Raw genomic sequence first — 25,592 nt, 5'->3', positions numbered from 1 at the left:
TTTCTGTTTATATATTTTTAGCTCTCCTTAAGAGAGCTGGGTGGGTGGGGGGGGATTTGATTTAATTTTTTTTCTCTTTTTTTTCTTTGTTTTTGTTTTTTTTTAAAATATATATATTCATATAAATTCTCTTTATTGAATGTATTTTGTATTACTGTTAATAATTCTTCAAATAAATAAATAATAATAAAAAAGATAAATATAGAGACAGCACAGAAATAGGCCCTTGTGGCCCACAATCCCATGCTGCCCCATTTACACCATGACCAATTAACTACTAACATTATACATCTTTGGAACATGCAGACATGGGGATAATGTACTATTTCCTTGCAGACAGAACTGGATTCAAACCCAGGTCTTCCCACGGGGAGTGAGAATGCTGAATAACCAAATAAACTGCTCACTTTAACCATACGAGACTCTCAATATTTATTTTTTGCATAGATGAATACTTGTCCTGCCTATGTATTGTTTTTTTCTGTATGTGTTATGTCTAGTTGTACGTTTGGGTGTTTTGCACCGAGGACCAGAGAACACTGTTTTGTTGGGTTGTACTTGTGCAATCAGATGGCAATAAACCTGACTTCTCTCCAGTGCAGTAATAGCATCGCATTAGCCGCTACACTCACCATGCAAGCACACAGCTAACCTACCTCAGAAGTGCTTTTGCGCACTCACCTTGTATTATTGGGACACTGGTTCACCAATTCCCTTCTGGCCCCTTTTCTTCCACTGATGCTATCAGACTTGCTGAGTATTTGCATATCTTTCTTTTTATTATAGATTTGCAGTTTTTTTTCAGCTTCCATATCATTGTGTTCTCAATCACTGGATATTAATAATCATCCTGCCATTTGCTTTTTACACCTGCAAATGACATTTGAAGGCTTTTGTATTAATTCCTTCATGCAAAAGACTTGATTCTGTTTGTCAATATGATAATGCCTTGAGTTAGCTGAGATAATGGAATGTTTGTCATGAATAATGCATGTGGACTCACTTATTTCTTCCTTATCCAACAACGGTTCACGTAATGGTTAACATACGTTGCATACGGCGTCAGCAACCCAGCTTCAAAACCACCACTCTCTGTAAGGAGTTTATACATTCTCCCAGTGACCTTTCTGGGTTTACTCTGGGAACTCTAGTTTCACCCCTATTCCAATAATGTATGGGGTTTGTAGGTGAATTGGTCACATGGTTGTACTTAGATGGCACTAAAAATCAATGCCCCTTGGAAATTGCACCATAGGCTCCATGTTCTCCACCCATTTGTTTACTTTGAATGGGAGAGAAAATATCCCATTGTGCTGTCTGAAGAAGGGGGTGTTTACCTAGTTTGAACAGCATTTACCACTTTCTTTACCAAAATCGGCTTTTAAAAGGAAATCAGCCATAATCACATTGTTGTGTCAGAGAATTAACTGAGTACAAGTTGTTAACTGTGATTCCTACAGTACAACATTTATTAAGTATTAAATTAGTTGTGAACAGCCTTGGTGAGAAAGGTATGCCAGAACCACACTTATTTTGAAATTGTCAGATCAGTATAATGGATGATATTGGAACTGAAATTATCCATGAAGTTGTTCAAACACATGTCAGGAGGAACTTGAATATAAATTGTCTTGCTGGAAGGGAGATTCAAGATTCCGTTATTATCAGGTAATCAGTACACAAAACTTGTCCACTGTATGGAGTCGCACAGTGTAGAAACAGGCCCTTTGCCCAACTTCCCCATGCCAGCAGAAATATTCCACCTACATTAGTCTCATCTGCCTGCATTTGGCCCATATCTTTCTAAGCCGATCCTATCCATGTATATATCCAATTATTCTCATGATTGTTACAATAGTATTTATGATAGCCACCTCCGGCAGCCTGTTAAAGGCCCACAAAGAGGCGCCACTGGCAAAACATGGTGCCCCAAGAATAGGAGAAGCAAAAGAGAGTCCCTTCAGAGACACAGGGTCCATGGATTAGCCTCCTATGCATCATCTGCAGCCACACAGACTCCTGTCCATTCCATCAGTGATCCTGAACTCCCAGTTCCTAACCACCAATAGGGACAAAAGATGGATTCTCCTCCTTTCTCAGCCCTGACGGAGCATCTTCACCCTCCAACATTAACTCTTGTTTCTCTTTCCAAAGATGCTGCCTGAGAGCAGAAGTGGGTGAGGATCCTTAGTTCCATGCTTTGCAGGCAGAAGATGCATCTTAGCCTCTCTTGTGATCTCATTTGAAGCAAGGATTTCATCTTTTGTCTCTCAACCAGTGGTTCTCAACCTTTTATTTTGCCACTCACATACCACTTTAAGTAATCCTTATGCCCCATTGGGCATAAGTGATTAGTAAGGGATTGCTTAAGGTGGTATTTGGGTAGAAAGAAAAAGTTTGAAACCCACTGTTTTAATCGTACCTCATTGACTCGTTATGTGCACCATTTCATAACTCCAAAGGAAATGGGCCAATGACAATTTTTCTCAAGCAAAATATCTCAGTAACAATTGGGTCTAAAGTTGTGGTTCTCAACCTTCCCTTCCCACTCACATACTACCTTAAGCAATCCCTTACTAATCACAGAGCCCTGATGGCATAGGGATTACTTAAAGTGGTATGTGAATGAAAAGAAAAAGGTAGAGAACCACTGCTCTGGTGGCCATAGACCAAGCTACCTTAGGGGTGCATGGTTAACATAGCAGTTAGCAATACACTATTACAGCATCAGTGACCTGGGTTCAAATCCACGTTCTCCCTATGTTTGCATGATTTTCCCCATGGGCTCCAGTTTCCTCCCACCGTTCAAAACATACGGGTGTTATTAGGCGGCATGGGCTCATGGACCGAAATAGCCTGTTACCGTGCTGTATGTCTTAATTTTTTTTTTAATTAAAATTCATGTCTGTCTAAATGTAATTGACCAGACACATTTCGTGCACGTTATTTCAGTGGTCTGTACTAGTCTTTCACCGTCTGTAAGTAGTTTGCATGTTCTCTGCGTGACCACATGGGTTTCCTCTGAGTGGTCCGGTTGCCATGCTGTATCTCTAAATGAAATATGCCTCCAGTGTTGCGTTGTAGGGAGATGAGAACCGACAGCTTATGGGAATCACACAAAATCCAAGCCAGTGGCAGCAAGCTTTCTTGAACTGCATCCATAATATTTTTGGCTTCTGATATTTCTTCTTGTTCAGACGCCAACCCACATATGTTTATACAAAGGTAAGACTCAAACCAGTGAATTGGAGGTCGCCATCCCTGTTCCATAACTGCAAGGTAGTAGGACATGTCATCTGTGCCAGTGCAAGTTCTCCTCTGATTTGTCCCAAGATTATGCTGATGGAAGACAGTGTCACGAGCTTATAAAGGGAAGAGCATTGGAAGTCAGTTTTGTTCTGAGGAGTGAACAGTTGAATAGTTTTTAAAAATATATATCCAGAAGGATAGGTCTGTTTGTATATGACTCCAGTTGAGAAGTTGCCAGATTCTTAACATGTTGTTCATGAGTACAGTTCTTGTCAACTTGCTGTGTTGTGCCAGCTTTGCCTGAAAATCATTTAAACAAGATTGTGCAAATTTGTGGTTTGCTGGTTTTAATGCAAACAGTCTGTTGACTTGCTTGGGCTAAGCGAGATGAATTAACTTAAAAAGGGAGCTGAAATTGTAGTTGGCTAATTAATTAATTGCAAGATTCCACATCTTGTCTCAAAGTTCATCAGAATGCAGTTTTACTGCAATTTCTAATGTGCTAGGAAAATTTCACTTAAGATGCATTAGCTCAGCAGTTTTCAGTAGAAATCCAATGTGTGTTGATTTAGTGAGAATTAATTTAAAATCCAACTTGATGAATTTGGCGAAAGCACCTTTAATGAATCTGGGTAACCATAGAGTTTCATCTCATGCTTAGAAGTTTACATTTGTATAGTGCCTTTCACATCCTCTGGGTGTCACAATGTGCTGAACAATTAAAGGGTTTTCTCTGGGGAAGCATGTTTATTCAACGCAGCTACTTTGTGCACAATAATGTGTCTTTCACCCAGCAGATTAATTTTTTTATATAAGAAATTGCCATTATCTTCTATATTGAAGAAGTATTCCTACTGAAAATCAATGTCACCTCTTCATTAAACTTGGGTCACTGCATTAAATCTCCTCTAAACCTTCCAAATTTCATCTAGTCTTGATCATAATCTCTACTCTCCACCCCCCCCCCCCCCACCCACAACCCCATCATCACCCATCAGGCAGAAGGTGAATGTACTTGAAAGCGCAATCCTCCAGATTCAAGGACAGTTTGTTTCCTATAGTTATCAGATCCTTGAATTGATCACACACAGGCCCTTGCACTCGTAGCCACCGATGTCGCAGTGGGTAATTTGAGAGGAGAGCGTAATGGGTCGCAGTTGCGAGTAAGTTCAAACAAAAGTGTTTTCAGACGGGCACAACCTTTGTTTAAAAAAAAACCCATGTCACATGCCCCTGTGACGTCACGACGTTCGGTAGTCAGTTCACTGGGACTTGTAGTGCCACTACACACCACCTTTTCTGACTGTACTTCATACCATGCATTATTTGCCTGCTTCCTGTGCTTGTTTGAGTCTTTTATTTATTTCTTTGTACCACTTATACTATTTGAGTTGAATGGCATGGAAAACAAATAAATCCAATCAATTTTAGTATAAAGTGTCAGAGTGGGTAAGTATATTCTTATTGTGGAGATCACCACGGCAAAGTACATCATTTTTATGTGCATTGAAGATGTTATTTTGTACCTTCTGAATTCGGTGAATGTGCCACCATTTCACTCATGGATGCCTCGTGGACTTAGTCCAGAACTTTAGGATACAATATTGCCCTTAATTTATATCATTGACTCAAGTTCAAGTTTATTGTATTGGTAATGAATTTTATTTGCTTTTGTTTTGGAAGGGGATAGAAACAAATCAGTGTCCAACAAAATAAGAAGTAAGGTGTGAACTTGGTGGAAGGCCATGATGAAAAAGGAAAATTGTAAAGCATGCTCTGACCGACACAATCATGACAGAGGTGTAGATTGAAAGAGCTCTGAAAAGTTCACAGCTTCTGCACAAAGCAGTGGTTCTCAACCTTTTTTTGAATTTTTTATTTTTGATTTTTCTCATCAATTCGCGAAGAAAAACGATTTCTTCAGATTGAAATGCTACCTGATGCATTTCCAACAATGGAGTCGTCTTCCTGCGTGCTCCCTCCATTGAAATCGAAAGGCTTTCCAAATCGGGGTCCACTTCTTGGGAACACGCACCTTCTTCCGGAGAATGGGTAATTCCAGCGCCATCCTTCACTTGGTGAGCAATAGATTTTTTTTTTCTCAGCCCCCACAGACGACCTTTGGGGTTCAGACAATGAAGAGATTGAGCCTGGGGCTCTATCAAGTCATCTAGGCCCCAAATCTTCAGCACTTTGAAAATGTAACTTCTTTTGAACTTGAGGTCTGGTCTTTTTACCATTAGTGGCCATAATGATTCCTTAAAACTTTAAACTAAAATTTAAAAAGTTTAAACTTGAAAACAAAGGGTTAAAAAACAGGTATTTAAAAGTCTGGCCAGAGAGGTCGAGATTGCACGTCTAGACTCTACGCCATCTTGCCACGCCCGCCCATTTTTGATTTTTCAAAGTCTCATACAAATCCAAGCAAACCACACCCTCTCTTTCAACAATAGTATATAACATGCAGAGTCTATTTTATCCCCTTCCCCTCTCCCCTCCCTCCCATACCCGAATACAACAAAGAAAAGATTATATAAATAAATACAAAGAACCAAGTATGGGTAAAGCCTCAAACCCTTAAGGGAAGTTGAGAAAACCCCAAAGAAACCTAAAATAAAAAAGATAAGGAACAAAATACAAGAGCAAGTTGCTTGTGCCGTGACCCATTTCATTGATCGCAATCATTTCACTACTGGCACAGATTGTTGTATTTCATTTATTCAAGGGGGGCTATAATTACATCTGCATAACAATGTGTTGCAGTTAGGGTTGCCACACTCTAACAAATGTGCCATATTTCCTCCTTAAATTGTGCGTATTTTCTCCAGGGGAATACATCTCTGCATTTCCATATTTTGTTGTGTAATATTTACTTGGGAGTCGGACTTCCGCGTGACTACTATACACTTCCTGGCTTCTGACAAGATGACCTTGACAAACTGGATTTGATATCTGGACAGTTTAAAACTCCTGTCCATAATGTTCCCCAGAAGGTACAATTTTGGATCCTCTGGAAAAATCCACCTTTGTAATTTTTTTCAAAATGTCCTTCAGGTCCTCCAAGATAGACCTCTGCTTCATACAGAGCCAGGTTGAGTGGATAAAGGTTTCAATCTCCACGCCACACCTAAAGCACATTTCCGAAATTTCTGATTTAGATTTGTGTAATTTTTGCGGTGTAAGGTACAGGTGATGCAGGAAATTGTACCAATCTGTATCTGGCACTATTAACTGCTGTCATGTTGTCCAGACACAAGTTTGACTAGATTGTTGTGCCCAAGCCCCTCTCCCACCTTTCCCTTGACTTGTGAAAGCCCAGCTTCAGTCCCTCACGTTGGAATAGGAGATAGATCATAGAGATTAGTTTGATTGCACGTATTCCTCTTTCAAATTAGAATCTCCAAGTCACTACACACAGGCAGGGCCATTGACAATATCAAATTATCCCTTAAGAAAGAAGTTAGCTGAAAATTTTATTAGACAAATCATATTTATTCCTTAGCTATTCTAATGACATAAGCTGCCCTTGTTCATAACAATCCTTGATGCACCTCATCCCCTTCCAGCACCAGGAGTCCAGGATCTTATCTAGAGTCATGGGTATTCATTTGTTTTGGGTCAAGGGCACTTTAGGAGTTATCCCCACCTTTATTCTGATAGTTTTTTTTTGCCAGGTCTGAATGACATGTTTTAATATGGGGTTATTTGACCCATTTATATATAAACTCTCCTGCTATCTTTTCTCCTAACATGTGTGGTCCAATTTGTGCCCAGGAGGGGGTATCAATTCCCTCAAAGAGTGAGGTGATAAACCTCGACTGGGCTCTGTGGTTAGTAAGAGATTATTTAAGGTAGTATATGAGTCGTGGGAAAAATGGTTGAGAACCACTGGATTTAAGGCATTGTGACACTGCATTCAATGAAGTTGAACAGCATTCTCAGTTCAGTAGAGAGGAAGATCAAAAAATGTTACACAAACAAAAACTGAATAGTACTCTGGTAAAGAGTCCTGAGTGTTGACACGTGGATGGTGCCTAACTTGATTATTCCAGCATTTTGTGTTTATTGCATCTAATGCCTTAGTTTGATTAAACTGGATCCAGGGGAAAGTGGTGCATTAGAGTCTAAAAACTGGTGGCAGCACCTGAGAAGAGAGTGCTAAGAATCAAGGAAGCCTGCACCATGTAGCCTGATCCTTCTGGTCCAAGTGACATAGCAGCATTTCTCGGCCAATCTTCTTTCTGTAACTTAAATCCAAAATGAGGAATGAAAGAACTCACAGGCCAGACAGATCAGTGCAGAGAAAGAGCTTGAAAGTACTAATCATTTCCACTGCTGTCCTGTCAGTGAAGTCGGTTGTGTGCACTATGTAATGGGTGACAGAATATAGCTTACTCTGTCTGGGGGGAATGGGGAGTTGGGGGGGGGGGGAGGGAGAAGTGTTAGTCATGTTCTGCATCCATCTTGTGAGGAGTGAATTGGTGTTAAGGTAAAGCTGAACACATATTAGCTGGAGGAAGTGACTCAAGGTGCAGTAGTGGTTTGTATAGTTTTCCATCTCCTTTGTCTCTCCTTGTCCAGTCTTTCACTTGGTTGTGTCGAGGGACATCAGCTCAACTCCACAAATGATCTTACAAGTCTGCCATCAGGCACTTTGTTGATTAATTGAGGACTTTCACAAACTGAAGGCACAATCTGTATCTAAGTGAAAATTTCTCTTGCTCCAGGGACAGATTATGTTCCACACCTTTGTTCTCTTTGATACTTAAATTACTGAAGATTCCTTTTGAGTTCCCCTGTTCTCAAGATTTTCCATTTGTGTTGATTGTTATGCTTTTATCTTGTAAATTCTCAATTAACTACTTAGGGGTCTGAACATTCAATAACCTATAGGCACTTTTACACAGAAACAGCAGAATTATTCCAAAATAATTAGCATGCTTACCTCTGGTATGTCCCGATTATGGTCATTTACACAGCTTTCTCGTGTTGTGGAGTTTGTCGGAGGGTAAACGTGAGTGGATCCTCCGACAAACACGAGTGGGCATCGACACGGATGTGCCACATATGTCCAACGCACAGCATCACCACGTGGACGTTGTAAGTGACGTCAGAATCCTGTGACCAAAAGACCCTCTGGAAAGAAGAGGAAATGTCTCATGATTTTTCAGACCATTGCAAAGGTGGTAGCTATTTTACTTACTTTTATGTGAATGAACCATAATGTCCTGCATGCTTTCATGCCGCGTTAGAACGCATCACCAGGAACGTTGTATTCGTTAGGCCCATTCCTTATGGAGTGGCTGCGGACAATCCACCCATGTTCACCCTCTGACGAACTCCACAACATGGGAAAGCTGTGTAAACTACCACATCGGGACATACCAGAGGTAAGCATGCTAATTTTTTTGGAATAATGTGTAGGGGTACAAGTGGTAAAATTATGGGATGGAATTTGCATAATAAATTCTTCATTGACATTTTTACACTTATGACAGGAGCAGAAAATTACATAAAATGTTCTGTTCTTCAGTGGCTGCATGAAAGTGCCTAACGTTTCTCCCCTCTACAATTGTAAGGCAGGTAAACACCCATACCTCAAATTCAATGCCTTATCAATTTCACTTGAAATTGATGGTGTTCATTCAGTTCACCACCAGCCCCCTCAATATAAAAGATGGCCTTACATTCTGGCTTGGGATATTTTCATGTCTCAAGCTATCACAGTATGTTAGAGAGGAGGGTATCTTGCTTAATGGATTGGTTAGTGAGGCGGTTAGCACAATGCTGTTACAGCACCAGCGATTGAGACTGGGGTCCGGTTAGCACAGTGCTGTTACAGCACCAGCGATTGAGACTGGGGTCCGGTTAGCACAGTGCTGTTACAGCACCAGCGATTGAGACTGGGGTCCGGTTAGCACAGGGCTGTTACAGCACCAGCGATTGGGACTGGGGTCCGGTTAGTGCAGTGCTCTCTGTAAGGAGTTTGTACATTCTCTCAGTGTCTGCATGGGTTTTTCCCAGGGGCTTTGGTTTCCTCCCACCCTCCAAAATGTACTGGGTGGTTGTCAGTCAATTGGGTATGATAGGACAATAGACAATAGGTGCTGGAGTAGGCCAATTGGCCCTTCGAGCCAGCACCGCCATTTATTGGATCGTGGCTGATCTTTCCCTTTCAGTAACCAATCTCAGCCTTATCCCCATAACCCTTAACTCCCCTGCCCACAAGAGCCTTATCCAACTCTCTCTTAAATCTATCCAATGAATCTGCCCCCACTACCCTCTGTGGCAATGCATTCCACAGACCCACAACTCTCTAGGTAAAAAAAATTGCTCCTCATTTCTGTGTTAAATGGCCTTCCCTGTATTCTTAAACTATGCCCTCTACTCCTAGTCTCACCCATCATTGGGAACATGTGATCTGATTTCACCATGTCAAGCCTTTTGATAACCCGAAATACCTCAATCATGTCTCCCCTCATCCTTCTAAACTCCATCGCATATAATCCCAGTCTTTCTAACCTATCCTCTTATGACAATCCTGCCATCCCGACAACTAACCTTGTAAACGTGTGCTGCACTCCATCTATAGCAAGTATGTTCTTTCTCAAATATGGTGACCAGAACTGGATGCAATACTCCAGGTGAAGTCTCACCAGGACCCTGTAAAACGGCAGGAGGGCTTCTCTACTCCTATAGTCCAATCCCCTCTTTATGAAAGCCAACATGCCGTTCACCCTTCTTCACCGCTTGCTGAACCTGCATGCTAGTTTTCAATGACTGGTGAACAAGTACGCCCAGATCCCTTTGCATTACCCAACTCCCTAGCTTAACACCATTTAAATAATATTCTGCTCTCTTGTTTCTGCCTCCAAAATGGATAACCTCGCATTTACTCATGTTAAACTTCATCTACCATCTTTCCGCCCACTCCCCTAAACTGTCCAAGTCCCCTTCCAATTTCCTCGCTCTTTACACAACCACCCAGTTTAGTGTTATCTGCGAATTTGCATATGTAGTTATTTATCCCCTCATCCAAATCATTTACATAAATGATAAACAACCGAGGGCCCAATACTGACCCCTGTGGGACCCCACTCGTCAACATCCTGCCATCCAGAAAATGACCCGTTTATCCCAACCTTTTGTTTCCTATTTCTCGACCATGGGCTCATAGACTGAAAAGGCATGTTACTGCACTGCATATCTAAATTTTAAATTTGATAAAAGCAAGACTAAAGTGAACTGTTGCACACTACAAGGAAGGAATACAGAACGGAGTGAAACACGGAAGGGCAGATGCTGCGATTGTAGAAAAACAGAAATGCTGGAAGAACTGAGTAGGTCTCGCAGCATCCAGAGGAGGTAAAGATATTTAGAAAAATAGAAAGAACAGGTCTCCCGGTCTAATCACTGGCAACTCTCATGCGTGAATGGTGCACTCTTTTCAGATGGGTTTCTGTGTGCTTTTGATGCATGAACTCCGGATTCACAACATTAATCAAAATGCTCTCTCTACTTTAAATGGTCAAGCACCAGGGATTCTGAAGAGTTGATGGGAATGTTGTAGTTTTCTTTCAAGGACAAACTTAAATTTAGTCCTCTGTTCATCTGGCAATCTCTTCCCTCAGTGAAGCCCCAAATAGATGGGAGTTGGAATTTCCAACATTCATTCCCCGCTTGCACTTGGTCCAAAGGTAACACTGGTGATCTGAAAGCACTGGTGAAGTTCCCTGAACAGTAGCCCCTTGTTGATGAGCCACATTTTCCAGTGACTTGCTCTGAACCTCTGTTGGAAGGTAAAGTTGTGCATTATAGGCAAGTTGACAGCGGAATCTCTATTTTTAGTGTATCTGCCACAAGACCCATTAGCTTCTGCACGTCATTTAATAAGTTAGTCAACTTAGCAATGTCACTCTTAGCCCACCACCCATTCGACCGATCTATACTAATCCCATTTAACCAGCTTAATTTCTTGGTCTTCTGTACCTTGGTACTGCTTAAAGGAGAATGACTTGCACTCTGTGAGCTGCAGTTTGACTTCTGATCTTTGGTTGGCTTTATTGCTGGAATTGAAGTAACATAGGTTACTTCCCATCAATTCTATAAATCAGCTGCACTTGTGCATTAGAATAGGTTTATTGTAGGTGAGGGGCAGATTTAGCTGGAGAACCCTGAAGTGTTATCCTACAGTCCAAGTCACAAAACTGCCAGATGTTCATTCTTGATGAAGCCTGCCTATAAAGACTCTCTTTTATCTGATTCGTCTGTCCAAAAAAAGGACTTGGAAGTTGCCAAATAAAAGCTGAATATGCAGCATTCAGAAGGAGAATCTCTCTCGATCACTTTCGGATTATGAAATTTGGCCTTGCTGTGGTCCTGTTCTCAATCTGTGGGACTACGCTTGAACTCCCAGTAGCCACCCATTTCAGTTCCCCTCACCATTCCCACGCGGTCTATCTTCAGCCTCGGCTATTGCCAGGGTGAGTCCAAAGTGAACTTGAGGATCATATTCCTCTTGGACTGTTGATTTTTCTAATTTTGGGTAACATTCCCTCTAACTCTTTCCCCCTCCCAATGGTCTCTCCCTCCACCTCTCTTGCCTTCTGCCTTACACCCTATGATCTCTTTGCCCCTTTCCTGTGCCCCCTCCCCTTTTTGTTCCCCCTTGATGTGATTGATATCACCCTTCCTACTTTAATCTCAATGGAGGTTCCCAACCCGAAACGTTGACTGACCTGACCCATGGATGCTGCCTGACCCATTTGAGACCCTCCAGCAGCTTTTTGTTTGCACAAAATTGAGTACTGATCATGAAAGATCTTCGACGTGAAATGTTGACTCTATTTCCTCTTTCCACAGATAAAGCCGAATTAATATTTCTTGTATTTTCTGATTGTTTTACAGTATTAACATCTGCAGTTTTGAAAAAAATTTGTTTAGTCTATAGATCTTTGCTTTCAAATTACTTCCTCTTCACCTCCTGCTTTCCTCTAAACTCCCACCAAGTAAGAATGTTAATCTATCCAGTTTTGTAAATCAAAGATCTGGTCTTTTTTTTTTCATTTGTGTTCAGCATCCATGGGCTGAACAGTGTGGTTCACACTGCACCAAATAATTGCACACTGGGGCACTGAGGGAGGGGGGGGGGGGCCTAAGATACCATGTGTTTCATACCAGCCCATAATCCAAACTTGCTAAATACCTGTTCAGCAGGTTTGACAAGAAAACCAATGGAATCAGTTGTGGAAAACAAAACTGTCACAGACAGAAGCGATTCTTGAACTTCTCCTTGGAGGTATGGGTGTTGCAGCAGGGGAACTCGAGTTGAAGGTTCCTGCTTCATTGCCCAAAATTCTTTTGTTCCTGTTGTTAATCTTGCTTGCAGTTGCTTGCTGATGTTGGGTGATCCGAATGGCGAACATTTTTCCTTGGTTCTTTATGTAAGTGACAGCTTTTTTTTTGTGAAAAAAATGTATGCTCTCACTTCATATTTGCTTATGAAATAGTCTAAAATTGTGGAGGTAAATCTGAGAATCCGCAGTTACTTTAATTATTTTGGTGCAGCAATTGTTTGCTCTTTCTTTCAGCATTTGCAGCTATTGTATTTCTCTTAACCCACTTGGAAGAAAACGTTACCCATTATAAACTGTGGGTAAACTCCTTGTATACAATTGGTAAGCTACTCAAATAAGGGATACTTGGACAAGGAGTTTAGCTGGCCTGGCCTCTAAAATCCCTTTATATAACTTTCTTTGAAGATGCTCTCCCTAATGCATGCAGTCGGACTAATTGCTGCCCAACTTTGCTACTGATTACCTGATGGCTAGTTTATGTATCCTTGTTGTCTGTCTATATGCAACTACATTTATCAATTGACTGTATTTTGGAAAATAATTTGCTCTATAAGGGAGATGAGGATGAGATTTCTATAAAAGCAGCTTCAGAAGAAGCATCTCTAGCTTGCTTTCTCTTCAGATGGCAAGTGTTTTCAGTCGCCCCTTTATTTTCTTCCCTGTTTATATTCTGACAGTGGGTGGGAACTTTATTTCAAGTGGCATTTTTTTATCTGCAAGTTTTGATCTCTATCTGACTATCCAGAGTCGGAGCCTAGCATTATCATCCCTTGAGTCAAGATTTTGAGTTCCAGTCCTACTTAAGTTATATAGGCATAAAATTCAAGGCTGCCACTTCAATGTAACACAGAGTGAGTGTGACGCCATCAGAAGCTTTCTTCCTCATCACCCCTAAGTGTATGGGGGTGGGGGGTGAGAAATCTCAGGACGCTTCGAAGAGCAGAGGGTTATTCAGTTTCTCTCTGGCCAATATTTATCCGTTGATCCAATGTCATTAAAAGCAGATCTGATCATTGTAACATGATTGTTTGTAAAGTGTATGTTGCAGTGTTGTATATCCCATATTAAAATTAGTGGCCACACTTTTTAAAAAAAAATGCCATTTAGCTGCAAAACATTTGGAATATGCTGAAGGATCTGAAAGGCACTATAGAAAGGCAGGCCTTTATTTTCTTTTTGGACTTTCAGTTAATATTACTTCCTCACCTTGCCCTCCCCTCCCTCAATCTGCTCTGGTTCCTTGATGCTGGGTCATGGTTCTCAAGCTGGTCACCCTTGAGATAATGAGGGCTGTAGAAGAAGAAGACTTATTAACATTCCCCTCCCCAGACTGGGTGTGAATGTAATTACTCTATCCAAAGTACAAAGCATTTGATAAAATAAGAAGCTCACCCAAAGCTGAGCAGGGTCATCCTAATACCTTCAGCTGTTGTACAGGAAGCTAATGTGGGCAGCCATTGTCATCTTGATTCTGCCTAATGGTCTGAAATTGGCTCAACAAATGTCTTCCCGTTACTTCATTAAAACCAAGGCACATTGTACACAAAGTTGCGAAAACATTTTGCGACAATTCTAGGTGAGTTTTCTGGATCATCACTTACGGAAATTCACCAATTCATTCAACATCCATGGAAAGCAAAAGGCAGTCACCAATTTGGGCCTGAGCCCTTCATCCAGTATTCTGAAAATCAGGCAATGGAAGAAAACATTTTCAGGCAACCCTCGACAAGACTTTGTAGTGGAGCAACTATGTCGAGCTAAGCAAAATACCTGCAGGCACTGGGGTCCAGTGCAGGGAGTTCCACGGGCGCTGGGGTCCGGTGCAGTGCGTTCTGTTTAGTTGTCTTTTTTGGAGTTTCCTGGTGAACCTCACCTGCATTTTTTTTTAAGCTCTCTATCAGTTATGGTTAAAAAAAAGAGCTGAGTAAATACAGATCTTTCATCTATGTGTAAATTTGTATTTTAAAAAAATCCCCTTTCTGAAGCAGCTGCATGTATATAAAATTGGGCTTGAGGCATTCTTATCATCCATTGCTCTGTTTTGCAAAAATGACTTAATTTTCCAATTTAATGAAACCAACAATTGCACTTTTCTTTTGTTGATCCTTAATTTGAAAATCATCCAGCTTGCTGATTATATTGGTCTAATTTTTTTATTCAATGACTGGCAAAGGTTTCTCATACACTTAAAAATGCCTTTGGCATCTCCTTTCAGTGCACACTATTTAGAGCCAAAATAAATGAAACTGATCATTTGGAGCGAGAAATGACACACTGCAATAAATTTTCTTTATAAGACGCAGCTGTGCTTAAACTGTCACAGGAGTTTGGTTACCAATATGAACCAACATTTAGGTCGCAACCACATTATTCTGTCCAATTTTGGTCACTTTTCTAGGAAGGATGTAAAGGGTACAGGGAAGAAACAGAAGAGCTTTACCAGAATGGTTCCTGAGTTTCACTGGAGAATCTGACTGTGTTCTCCTTGAAGCAAAGAACAGAGGGAGCTAGAGAAAGGAAAGGTGTGTTTGATGGGCATGTAGTGAAGGCAGGGAGAGGGGAGGAATGGTGCCAGAGAGATCAAGGAAAACAAGGGAGGAAGTTACTGGGAATTGGAGATCCACATTGATGGAGTCTGGTTGAAGATGGCCAAGACAGGATGCAAGGTGTTGTTTCTCCATTTCCCAAATGGCCTCAACTTGGCTGTATAGTAGGCCTTGGGCAGATGCGTCAGTGTAGGAATGGGGAGTTGAATTAAAGTGTTGCGTCACTGGGAGGTCCTTGTTGTTGCAGCAGATGGAGCAAAGGTGTTCAATGAAATGATCTCTCAGTCTGCATTCAAACTCCCTGATGTAGAGGAGGGAGAAGTGGATCCAGTAGATGATCCCTACAGATTCACAGGGGGTGAAGTGTTGCCTCACTTGAAAAGACTGAGGCCCTGAATGATGGTGTGGGTAGAAGTGCAGATGTAGTACTCTCTGCCAATGAAAATGGGAGCCAGGGGGCAATTAGGAAGGGTCAAGGGGGCAGAGGGGCCACAGGGCATGGAGGGACATATTTTCCTTTCTTGCCTTAATGTCATTATAGTCACATATCACAAAAGACCCCTCGGCCCAACTTGTCCATGCTAAGTTGGCATTCTGGGCATGTCCCATTTGCCTGCATGTGACCCATATCCTTCTTAGCCCACTTTTACAGTTTCTTCTGGCAGCTCATTCCACATCTGGACCATCCTCTGAGTGGAAGTTCACCCTCAGTTTCACTCTTAAATCTCTCCTCTCTTAGCTTAAACTGATGCCCTCTCATTCTCAAATCACATACTCTGGGAACCAAGACCATGAGTGTCCATTTTATTCATGTCCCTCATGATTTTGTATTCCTCTATAGGATCACCCCTCATCCTCCTTCACTCTAAGAATGAAGATCCAGCCTATCCAACCTCTCCGTCTAACTCAACCCTTCCAGTCCCAGTAAATCTCCTCTCCCCATCCCATCTCCAATTTATTGATGCCCTTCCTATAGACCAGAACTACACACAGTACTCCAAGAGTTCACATGCCCAATGTTTTACTCTTTCCTCCACAATAAAGCCCATATGTCAAATGCCTCCTTTACGGCCTTGCCCACTCTCAGTGAACCATGCACCTGTACCTCAAGATCTCTCTGTTCTGCAGCACTCTCTAGGATTCCAGCAATCGCTATATACATCTTGCCCTAGTTTGACTTACCACACTGCAGCACCTCACACTCACCAGGATTAAATTCCATTTACCACTCTTTGGTCCATTTCCCCAACTGCTCTAGATCTATTTTAAACTTGATGACCTTCCTCACTGTCCACTGCCTCACCAGCATTTCCAAATTTACCAATCATGTTATCTACATTGCCATCCAAATCATTAATATAGATAACAAACTACCGTGAACTTAGTACTGAGTCCTGCGGCATACCACTAGTCACAGGCCTCTAATCAGAAACTCATCTCTCCCTACTAATGTCTGAATCCAATGGGTCAGCTCCACTTAGATCCCCTGTTCAAAATTATGCCAAATTTCCTGCACAACTTACCATATGGTTCTCTCTGCTCCACTTTACATATAGTCCAGTGAAAATAGTTCCTGTAACCTTCTTTGTCAGTACCCCATGTCTTGGCATTGTCCTGTAGATTATGTTGTTTGCAATGGCTTGATTGTCTTTTCTGTACTGGACTGGCCAAAACTGTGGCTTAAACTACAGTAAGTCACCTGCAAGTGATTCAAATGTTTATTGTCACATACACTGAGAGACAGTGAGGAATTCTTGTGTGCAAGTCAAGCAAGTTCAAGCTTGTTGTCACATGCACTAAGGTGAAGTGATAAAGTTTGTTTGGTGAGCAGTCCAATTAGACATCCCATACTTGGGTACAGCAGGCAATGCAAGAATAAAACAAAATATAGGGTATAATGATCCAGTAAGTCAGAGTACAGGGTATAGTGTTCCAAATACAAAATGCAGGGGAATCAGAAAAAAAGTTAAACAGTGCAAGGGTATCATCATTTACGAGCCTCCTATAACAGTAGCAACTATCCTTGAATCTGGAAATTGATGTTTTCAAGCTCGTGTATTTTGTGCCCTGTCGTATAGCTGCTGTTGTGAGCTGTACTCTTTGCAGTAAGAACATTTTGGATTTTTCCCTAAATGAAGACAAGGGACTCAGACAGAAAAACAATCCACGAGGCCAATGTATTCATGATGTCGTAACAGGAAAGCTTTTCTAGGTGTAAACCGTGCTGCAGTGGGTTGTGATTACGCCAGTCATACATGATTTAAAAATGTATTGAGCTGAGAAATTGTGGCCTCTGTTTACTTATAAACTGCTGCAGAGGCATGAATAATAATGTTGCTTCTTTATTGAAGCAAGTCTATTGGCATAAGGTTGTTTCTGTCATTTTAGTGAATGGCATTCTGAATCTACAGGATAAGATTTTTGCCACTTAACATTGTAGTTTGTTTTACATTGAGTAGTTCACCACCAATAAATTAGCTTCGAAATTAAATTTTAAAACTTTGGGCCGCATTTAGTGTATTGAGTGGAATTCTGATCACACCAGGAAGGATGTGGAAGCTTTGGAAAGGATGCTGCTTGGAGAACATGAGCTTTAGGCAGAGGTTGAAAAAACGTGGGTTCTTTTCTCTGGAGCATGGAAGGCTGAGGAAAGATCAGTGTGTAAAATCTTGAGAAGCATACAGTCAGAATCTTTTCCCCAGGACAAAAGCGTCGCACACTAGAGTACATGCGTTTAAAGTGAGGGGGAGGTCGTTTAAATGTAAATGTAGACGTACAGCATGGTAGCAGGCCTTTTTGACCCACGATCCCATGCCTTCCAATTAACCTACAACTCCTGGTATATTTTGAACGTTGGAAAAAAACCAGAACACCCAGAGGAAAAACATGCAAACACAGGGAGAACAAACCCCTTATGGATTGTGTGGGATATGAACCCCGGTCCTGATTGCTGGCGCTGTAACAGCACTGCGCTAACCGTGCTGTCCTGCGGGAGATGTACAGGACAAATATATTAACACTGAGTGTGGTGGACACCTGGAACAAACTTCCAGGAGTAGTGGTAGAAGTAGATACAAAACTAGCATTTAAGAGACTTTGAGATAAACACATGGATATTGAAGGAGATGGAGAGATATCAGATGCAAGTAGCAGATTTTTGTTCGATTTGGACTTCGTGTTCTGTGCAGACATGGATTGAAGGCACTGTTCCTGTGCTGTACTGTTCCATGTTCTATGAAATCTAATTTGTTCTTGCATCTAATCTAGATATGGCATTAACCAGCATACTGGTATGTGGTTGGGTTAAGGAATAAGTGGGCATTGGAGCTCTTCCCCCTTGAGTGGTATGAGATTTTTAGCATGAATGTATGAATGAAGGGCACCTTCAAACAATGTAGCACCTGTTTATGTTGAAATGCGAGGTTTGAATTCCTAACATTCTGGATTGGGTTCCAATTGGGTTTATGACAGATGGCACACTGCCTCGAGTTTAACTTGCCTTTTCTGGCCACTTTAAAATGTGCTCCAGGGATGAAGGTAGGGCAGGGTTTTCTTGCCTCTTCCAAGCCTTTTAGAAAAAGCACATCAGGCTACGTTATTCCAGGACTTTTGACTATTTACCTCGAGATAGGTTACTCTCTGGGTGGCCTTTTTTTTAATAAAAAGTGTTTGAGACTGAAACTATCCTTGTGGCATGGTATATTGATGGACCCTGTTCGCAATACAGACTGGCTATGCCTTCAGTCCACAATCTAGTAAGTAATGGTTTCTCCACAATATTACCACTCCTGCTGAAGGTGAAGATTGCAGGAGAAGAACCACTATCCACTGCAGTGTTAACTTGCTTCTATCACAGTGTATCAGAGTAAATATTTGTGTGGAGCAGGGTAAGCAAACAAGTACTGTATGTTGTTTAGGTGTCTGTAAATTGGTTACCAAATTAATCCAAGCAGCAGGCATTCTCGCACTTGCCTGATTTGAGGTTTACAGGAGGTAAAGAGCCTTTGAGCAGATGTTCACTACAGTACCCATAATCTCCTGCTCTTGTTACGGCATGGTGAGACACGGGAGATGCTGGGAGAACTCAGCAGGTCGTGCAGTTACAGTGGGAAAGAAAGAATGATGGATGTTTCAGACCAGAGCCCTTCATCAAGGCGGAGTTTAGAGAGGAGAAAGCAAGAACAGGGTGGGCGGGACCAATAGGGGAGAGGGGAATCAGGGAGGGGTGAAAGATGGCAGTCCAAGGCAGTTGATTGTCAGGTGCCAGACAAAGGAAAAGAGTGGCCTGTCCAGTGCTTTTTCTGCTCAGTGGTGATTCCTTGAGTATTACTGCTAGTGGTATTTCACTGATGGTGACCCTGTTGCAAATTTAAGCGTTAGCTGTACTTCCATGGCTATAATTACCTGCCACATCAAGCGGATTGTTGAGTGTTATGGGCTGCCTCGTTATCTACAGAGTCTATAGAGGCTGGAATTGGAGTCTGAAGAAACTACCGACATCACTGTCTCACGCCTCCGGTCTTGGAAGAGTTTCGACCCAAAACGTCGACCATTTTTCTCCCACTCATGCTGCCCTGATTGGAGTTCCTCCAGCAGATTGTTTTTATCTGCAAGCTACAAACCAGTTTTGAGATGTGAGAGGAATCTGGAGAACCTGGTCATGACCAGAGGGAATGCAAACTCCACACAGCAGCACTGGAGGTCAGAGTTGAACGGAGGTGGTGGAGCATCGAGCTCTGCAAGCTGTGCCGCTGTATCATCCAGGAACTGTGTGTCCAGGTGCTGATGAACTTGAGCCACATCCCAGGTTATGTGAGCAAGCTCCAGTCTGAAAAATAGAAGCGTGAAAACTCTTCTAATTGCCAGGTCTGCCACTGGCAAGCATTCTTGCAATATTCTTGCTTGCTGCAGTCAAACAGGTACGTGGAAAGAAAAACTGTGAATGTCAACAAATTGAATTAATTTTAAAGAGATAATAGTTGGGAATAGTTCTGAGGTAATTTTACTGTAAAATACTAACTCATTGATAATGAAAGTCGTGATATAATTAGCATTAATACCTTCTATGGAGTTCAGCAGAGCATTTGTTTCCTGGAAGAATGTTTATTTTCTGGGTTACAGCAGGGAGGGGTGGTAAATTCAGCCAGACAATCCTATCAATACCATTCCCCTGCTCCTCTTGCCTTTGCTCACATACCTGACCAATTCCCCACTGAAGTCCTTTGTATCACAGAGTGGGGAAACAGGCTCTTCAGTCCATTTTGCCCATGGTGACCATAATGCTCCACCCACACTAGTCCGACTTATTGATTCTTTTTCCACTGCCCTTGCAGGCAATGAATTCCAGATCAAAGCAATAGGCTGCATAAAGATGTTCACCCCCCCCCCGCCACAATTTCACCAATGTTTCTTTTGCCAGTGTTATGGATTTGTGCCCCCTAAACCAATTAATGGAAGTAATTTCCTGCTTCTTCCCTCATTACCAGGCAAGATTCAGTCCACCTCTTCCAAGCCTTGTCTCTGCTGTTTTTGATCCAGAAGAAAACAAACTCAGCTTCTCCACCCCAATCTGCCCATGAAATCTTTTCCCTGGAGCCATTCTAACAAATAACTTATGGAGATTGTTTTTAAAACAATTGAAATTGCACCCATCTACTTTCTTCATTAGTCTCTTCCTTACCGAAGAAGGGAAGTTTAAAGGGGGTGGGGGGGGGGGGAGAGGGGGCGTTATTTGCAGAGAGAGGTGGGTGCCTGGAATTAATTGCCAGGTGTAGCAGTGGAAACAGACACATGAGTATGTGGGAAAATTAGATGGATATAGATCATGTGCATGCAGAAGAGAATTAATTAAATTTGATATCATGTTCAGCCCAGACCTTGTGGGCTGAAGGGTCTTTTACTGGGCAGGACTGTTAAGAGAACAGTCCCACTCTCCTTTGCTCACCATCTCTAGGACTTTTAGATCCTTCCTGAACTGTGGTGACTAGAATTTGACACAGTAGTCCAGTTGTGGCATATCATGTGGTTTATGCAAGTTCCCTTAATCCTGTGGGTAGCTTTAGCACAGTGATAATATTATTAGCAAAGCAGAGGCATATTGCCAGTAATCCGAGATTGATGTTCACTAACGCACTGGCAACTTCCAACTTGTTTTTCCAGGTTTATTTGTCACATTATACCTGGTACAGTGAGAATGGATCTTCTGTGATCAAACTAAGAGGTAACCTCTCACAATTAGTCAGCTATGTGAAGAGCACAATTTATAGAGTATGGAGTTACAGGGAAAAAGATCAATTGGCACCAAGCAAGGGCAACATGAGAGCACTGTTGTGGGCTTCATTCAGGACCCTGATTCCTGAGGGGGAATCGGTTTTTAAGCTATTGGTGCACAGTTTCCCACTCTTGAGCCTTCTCCCCAATGAGAGAAGGGAGAACCAGGGTGTGATGGATTATTGCAATCTGTTGACTGCCTTTCCTAGTCAATGGGAGATGTAAAAGGAAGCCATGGCAGGGTGGGAAGTTTGGAGACTATAAAAGTTGCTTCCCATTAATAAAAATAATAACCTGGAAGAACAGACTCGTAACTGTACTGGTGACAGTAGAACTATGAACATTGTTTAAAAACTCAACCAGCTCCTTACATAAAAAAGGTAATTTGCTGCCTTTATCCAATCTGGTCCATGTATGACTTGAGACTAATGGTGATGTTGTTCATTCTTAATTGTCTTCTGAAATAGCCCAACTCTCTCCCCAGTTCATGTGAAAGAGGATGAGCAGGTACTTTGCCCTTATGAATGTAGCTCATAGGGAGAGCAGGACATGGCCAGAGGGGGTGGCAGTCGTGCTACAGGACTGCGTTGACACCACAGACTGGAGCTGTTTCAGGAAGGAGGCCACCTATAAAGGTCACGTAAACATCACCTATAAAGGTCATGTAAACATCGAGGAGCGCATGAGCTTAGTGACTGACTACATCAGCAAGTGTATTGAGGATGTCACTGAGATCAAATGCTTCATAACCAGGGCTAACCAGAAACCATGGTTGGATGAAGAGGTCCAGACGCTTCTCAGAGCTCATGATGCTGCCTTCATGACAGGAGGCAAGCTGGCGCTAAGATCAGTGAGGGCTGAACTCTCCTGTGCAATCCGAAAGGCATAGCTTGGGTCCATACAGAAGATGCACGGACACCAACGACATGAGGCTCGTGTGGAAAGGGATCAAGACCATAGACAGATCACAGAGCAACCTTGGAAGTTAAAGACAATGACACCTTCCTTCCATTCAGACTGAACATCTTCTTTGCACAGTTTGATGAGAAGAACAAGCTGACGCTGAAAAGAATTCCATGTCCCCTGTTGAACAGGCACCTGCATAGCCATTCATCGCACTACAGAGACATAACTCTATAATTGCACTACAGAGAAGAGGTGAAAAATCTTGTGATATGGGGCAAGAATAATAACCTGAGACTCAACACAGACAAGATGAAGGAAGTGATAGTGGCCTTCAAGAGGATCAGGAACGGCCGCACTCCACGACACATTAATAACTCAGTAGCGGAGAGTCGAGACCACTAAGTTCCTTAGAGACCACTTACCAAGTGGTCAATTCTGGATGCACCAATATCTCTTCACTTGTCAGGGAGGCACATCGGTGACTAGACTTTCTGAGAAGACTGAAGCGGACAAGGCCACCACCCACTATTATGTCAACCTTCTACTGGAGTCCTATCTAGAGCATCATGCCAAGCTGCATCGCCGTGTAGTATTGTTGCTCTGGAGAATTGGAATGGGGGTAAATCCACAGGGCCATAAGAGTAACAGATTGAATCACAGGTGTTCCCCATTTTCCCACGGCCCCCATCGACATGATCTACTGGGATCATTGTCTGAAGAGGGCTTGCACAATTGTTGAGGATCCCTACCACCCTAAACACAGCATATTTCAACTACTGTTGGGAAAGAGTGGCAGGAGTATCAGAGCCAGCACCACCAGGCTGAGAAACAGTTTTTTCCCCACGGGCTGTGAGAACAATGTAATGATGAAATTAACTGCTCACACTGACTATCTGAGAATCTGCTGTTTATTAAACCATTGTGGCAGTACGCCATCAGGCAGGTGAACCGGCCCCGCTTGTCACGGACGCGGTGGGGTGAGCCGGCCAAGATGGCGCTGTTGGGGGTTTCCTCCCGACCTCATAACCGGGCTCAGAAGCCCGCGCTTGGGGACCCAAGTGACGCCCTGGTGACGTCGGGGCCCCCCCAGCGTGGTTCTCAGCCAGGTCCGGGCTGGGAGTATAAGACCAACCAGGCAGCCTGCAATAAATCAGTTTTGCTCACTGAACTCAACCCGTCTGGTTGTGCAATCCTTCAGTTAGCAGTGTAGCCGCTGCTACATCATATCTAGCTATTTATTTATTTATTTACATGTGCATGTGTATATATATGTGTGTGTGTGTATTTTTTTTTTAAATTTTTTAAATTGTGTAAATTTTGTCCTGAATATGTATTGCTTGTTTTATGTGTTTAATTTGGACCGAGGAATTAATTGTTATTAATAAATAAAAACCTATTTGTCAGGTTGTACTTGTGCAATCTGGTGGCTATAAATATGAATTTGAATGAATTATATAATGTGTAAATGTGCAAAATCTACAGATGCTAATCCTGCACAACTTCCTGTTGTTCAAAAAGTTGATTTGTCATAAATTACTTCTTGTCTCCTTTAGGGTTACAAAATTTTTTTTTTCTGCAAACCATTGGCTCTGATGGTGTATTTGTAGACCCAGGCAGTGGGTAGCACTTGAAGGGAGTTTTAAGAACATTGTAAATTCCTAAACCCAATTCCCATGGTTAGCATGGCAGTTAGTTCAGTGCTGTTACATCGCCAGCGACTTGGGTTCTAATCCCGTACTGCATGTAAGGAGTTTGTACATTCTCCCTGCGTTTGTACAGTTTTCCTCCCACTGTTCAAAAATATACCAGGGTTGTAGGTCAATTGGGTGTAATTGGGCGGCGTGAGCTCACGGTTGGAAAGTGCCTGTTACCATGTTTAAATTTAACTAGTTGCAAAATGTCCCCAACAACCTTGTTAATTTTGGATTTCCTTTATTGGAGCTTGCTAAATTGGTTGAGAAACCTGCAACATTTCTCATTCAGTTATCTTAGAAAACCTGTATAAAGCCATATCAGCTTTTCTATCCCAAGATATATGATGGACCTTGAGTGGTTGTCCACCGGAAGGTCATGCAGGTTGGGCTGGTGGCAGATGTCCAACAGGAGGTGGAGCTAGTGGTGGCTGCCCACCGACCGCAAAGGGGTGGTGGTGGTTGCCCATGGCAAGGAGGTGGGGGGGGGGAGGCTGATTGTCCACTGGAAGGGGGTGGTAGTTGCCCACCTGAAGGTGGTGTGCTACCTTCCCAAATCACTGCCAAATGTTTGATGAAGGTTCCTTCAAAGTTCTGTTGGGGAGTCAGTTCCAGGATTTGGATTGTCCCAAATTCAGGGTGGTACATGACTTTCCTTTTCCTTCATGGTGATAGAAGCTGTGGTTTCAGGAGAGGCTTTCAGAATAACACAAGATAGAGCAAGAATAGACTGCCTTACCCTCATGCCAGCCTGCTATTCAAAATGGTTGGTAAGGCTGATCCTCACTGCCTTCATATCTTTTGTTTCAGTTCCTTGTAACCCTCATTTATCAATCTTTCATATGTTGATCTACCTCCTTCTTAAGTTCTTCTAACAATTTGACTGAGGCTGGTGACTGCACTGGTTTTAGTCAATGTACACACCGTAGCCATTGTGGCCAATGATGGTGAAGGGAATGAATGTTTGAGGTGATGGATGGGACTTTGTCCATGAGCCCATTTGGTGAAGCACTCATCCGTGCAAGTTGGGGTGGCTTGGATCTACAATATTTATGTGGCAGATCCAGTGGAGATTATGGTTTGTGGTGAACACTGATGTTGACGGAGGGAGAGAGATGTTGAACATCAAGGATGGCTGCTAAAGCAACTACATAATTAAATGGGACAATTACCAAAGGTGGTTGGGTTTCAGGGCACTGATAACATTTATAGACATTGGCCCCACTAGATTAGTCACCTGGGCAGATGGAATCCCAACATAATAATTGCAGGTAAATAATGGAGTGTACGAGGCTGAGACTTCATTCCCTGGAATGGAGGAGGCTGAGGGCTCACCTTGTTAAGGTATGTAAAAATAATGAGGGTCATGGTTCAGATGAATGTTTAGAGTCTTTCCCCCAGGGTAGATGATTCCAAAACTAGAGGACAGAAATGGGTTAAAGGTGAGAGGTACCTGAGGGGCAACTTTTTCACTTAGAGGTTGGTCCATATCTGGAATGAACTGTCAGAGGGAGTTATAGAAACCGGCACAATTATAATGTGCAAAAATCCTTTTGGACAAATACATCGATGCG

The 25,592-nt window shown here is 42.3% G+C and overlaps 1 protein-coding gene and 1 long non-coding RNA gene across 20 annotated transcripts in view; both read left to right on the top strand.

Annotated features, from left to right (window-relative positions):
- LOC138761066 (hypermethylated in cancer 2 protein-like) overlaps positions 1-25,592 on the top strand; it is a 101,810-nt gene that overhangs the window by 70,423 nt on the left and 5,795 nt on the right. For 2 of the 19 annotated variants that reach the window (XM_069932636.1, XM_069932645.1), the window contains exon 3: positions 4,933-5,327. The exons of 15 other annotated variants lie outside the window; for them this stretch is intronic. The gene's annotated coding sequence lies outside the window, so the exon portion shown is untranslated. Of the gene's footprint in view, positions 1-4,932; positions 5,328-12,586; positions 12,693-21,334; positions 21,372-25,592 lie in introns of those variants that run through there. 2 more of the 19 variants (XM_069932648.1, XM_069932650.1) reach the window with 2 other exon arrangements.
- LOC138761069 (uncharacterized) overlaps positions 1-25,592 on the top strand; it is a 74,073-nt gene that overhangs the window by 42,686 nt on the left and 5,795 nt on the right. The gene's annotated exons all lie outside the window — the stretch shown is intronic.

The sequence above is a fragment of the Narcine bancroftii genome, chromosome 4 (assembly GCF_036971445.1).
Source record: "Narcine bancroftii isolate sNarBan1 chromosome 4, sNarBan1.hap1, whole genome shotgun sequence".
Classification (NCBI taxonomy): Eukaryota; Metazoa; Chordata; class Chondrichthyes; order Torpediniformes; family Narcinidae; genus Narcine; species Narcine bancroftii.
Note: the sequence above shows the minus strand (reverse complement) of the source record. Positions and strands in the feature narration are given on the sequence as shown.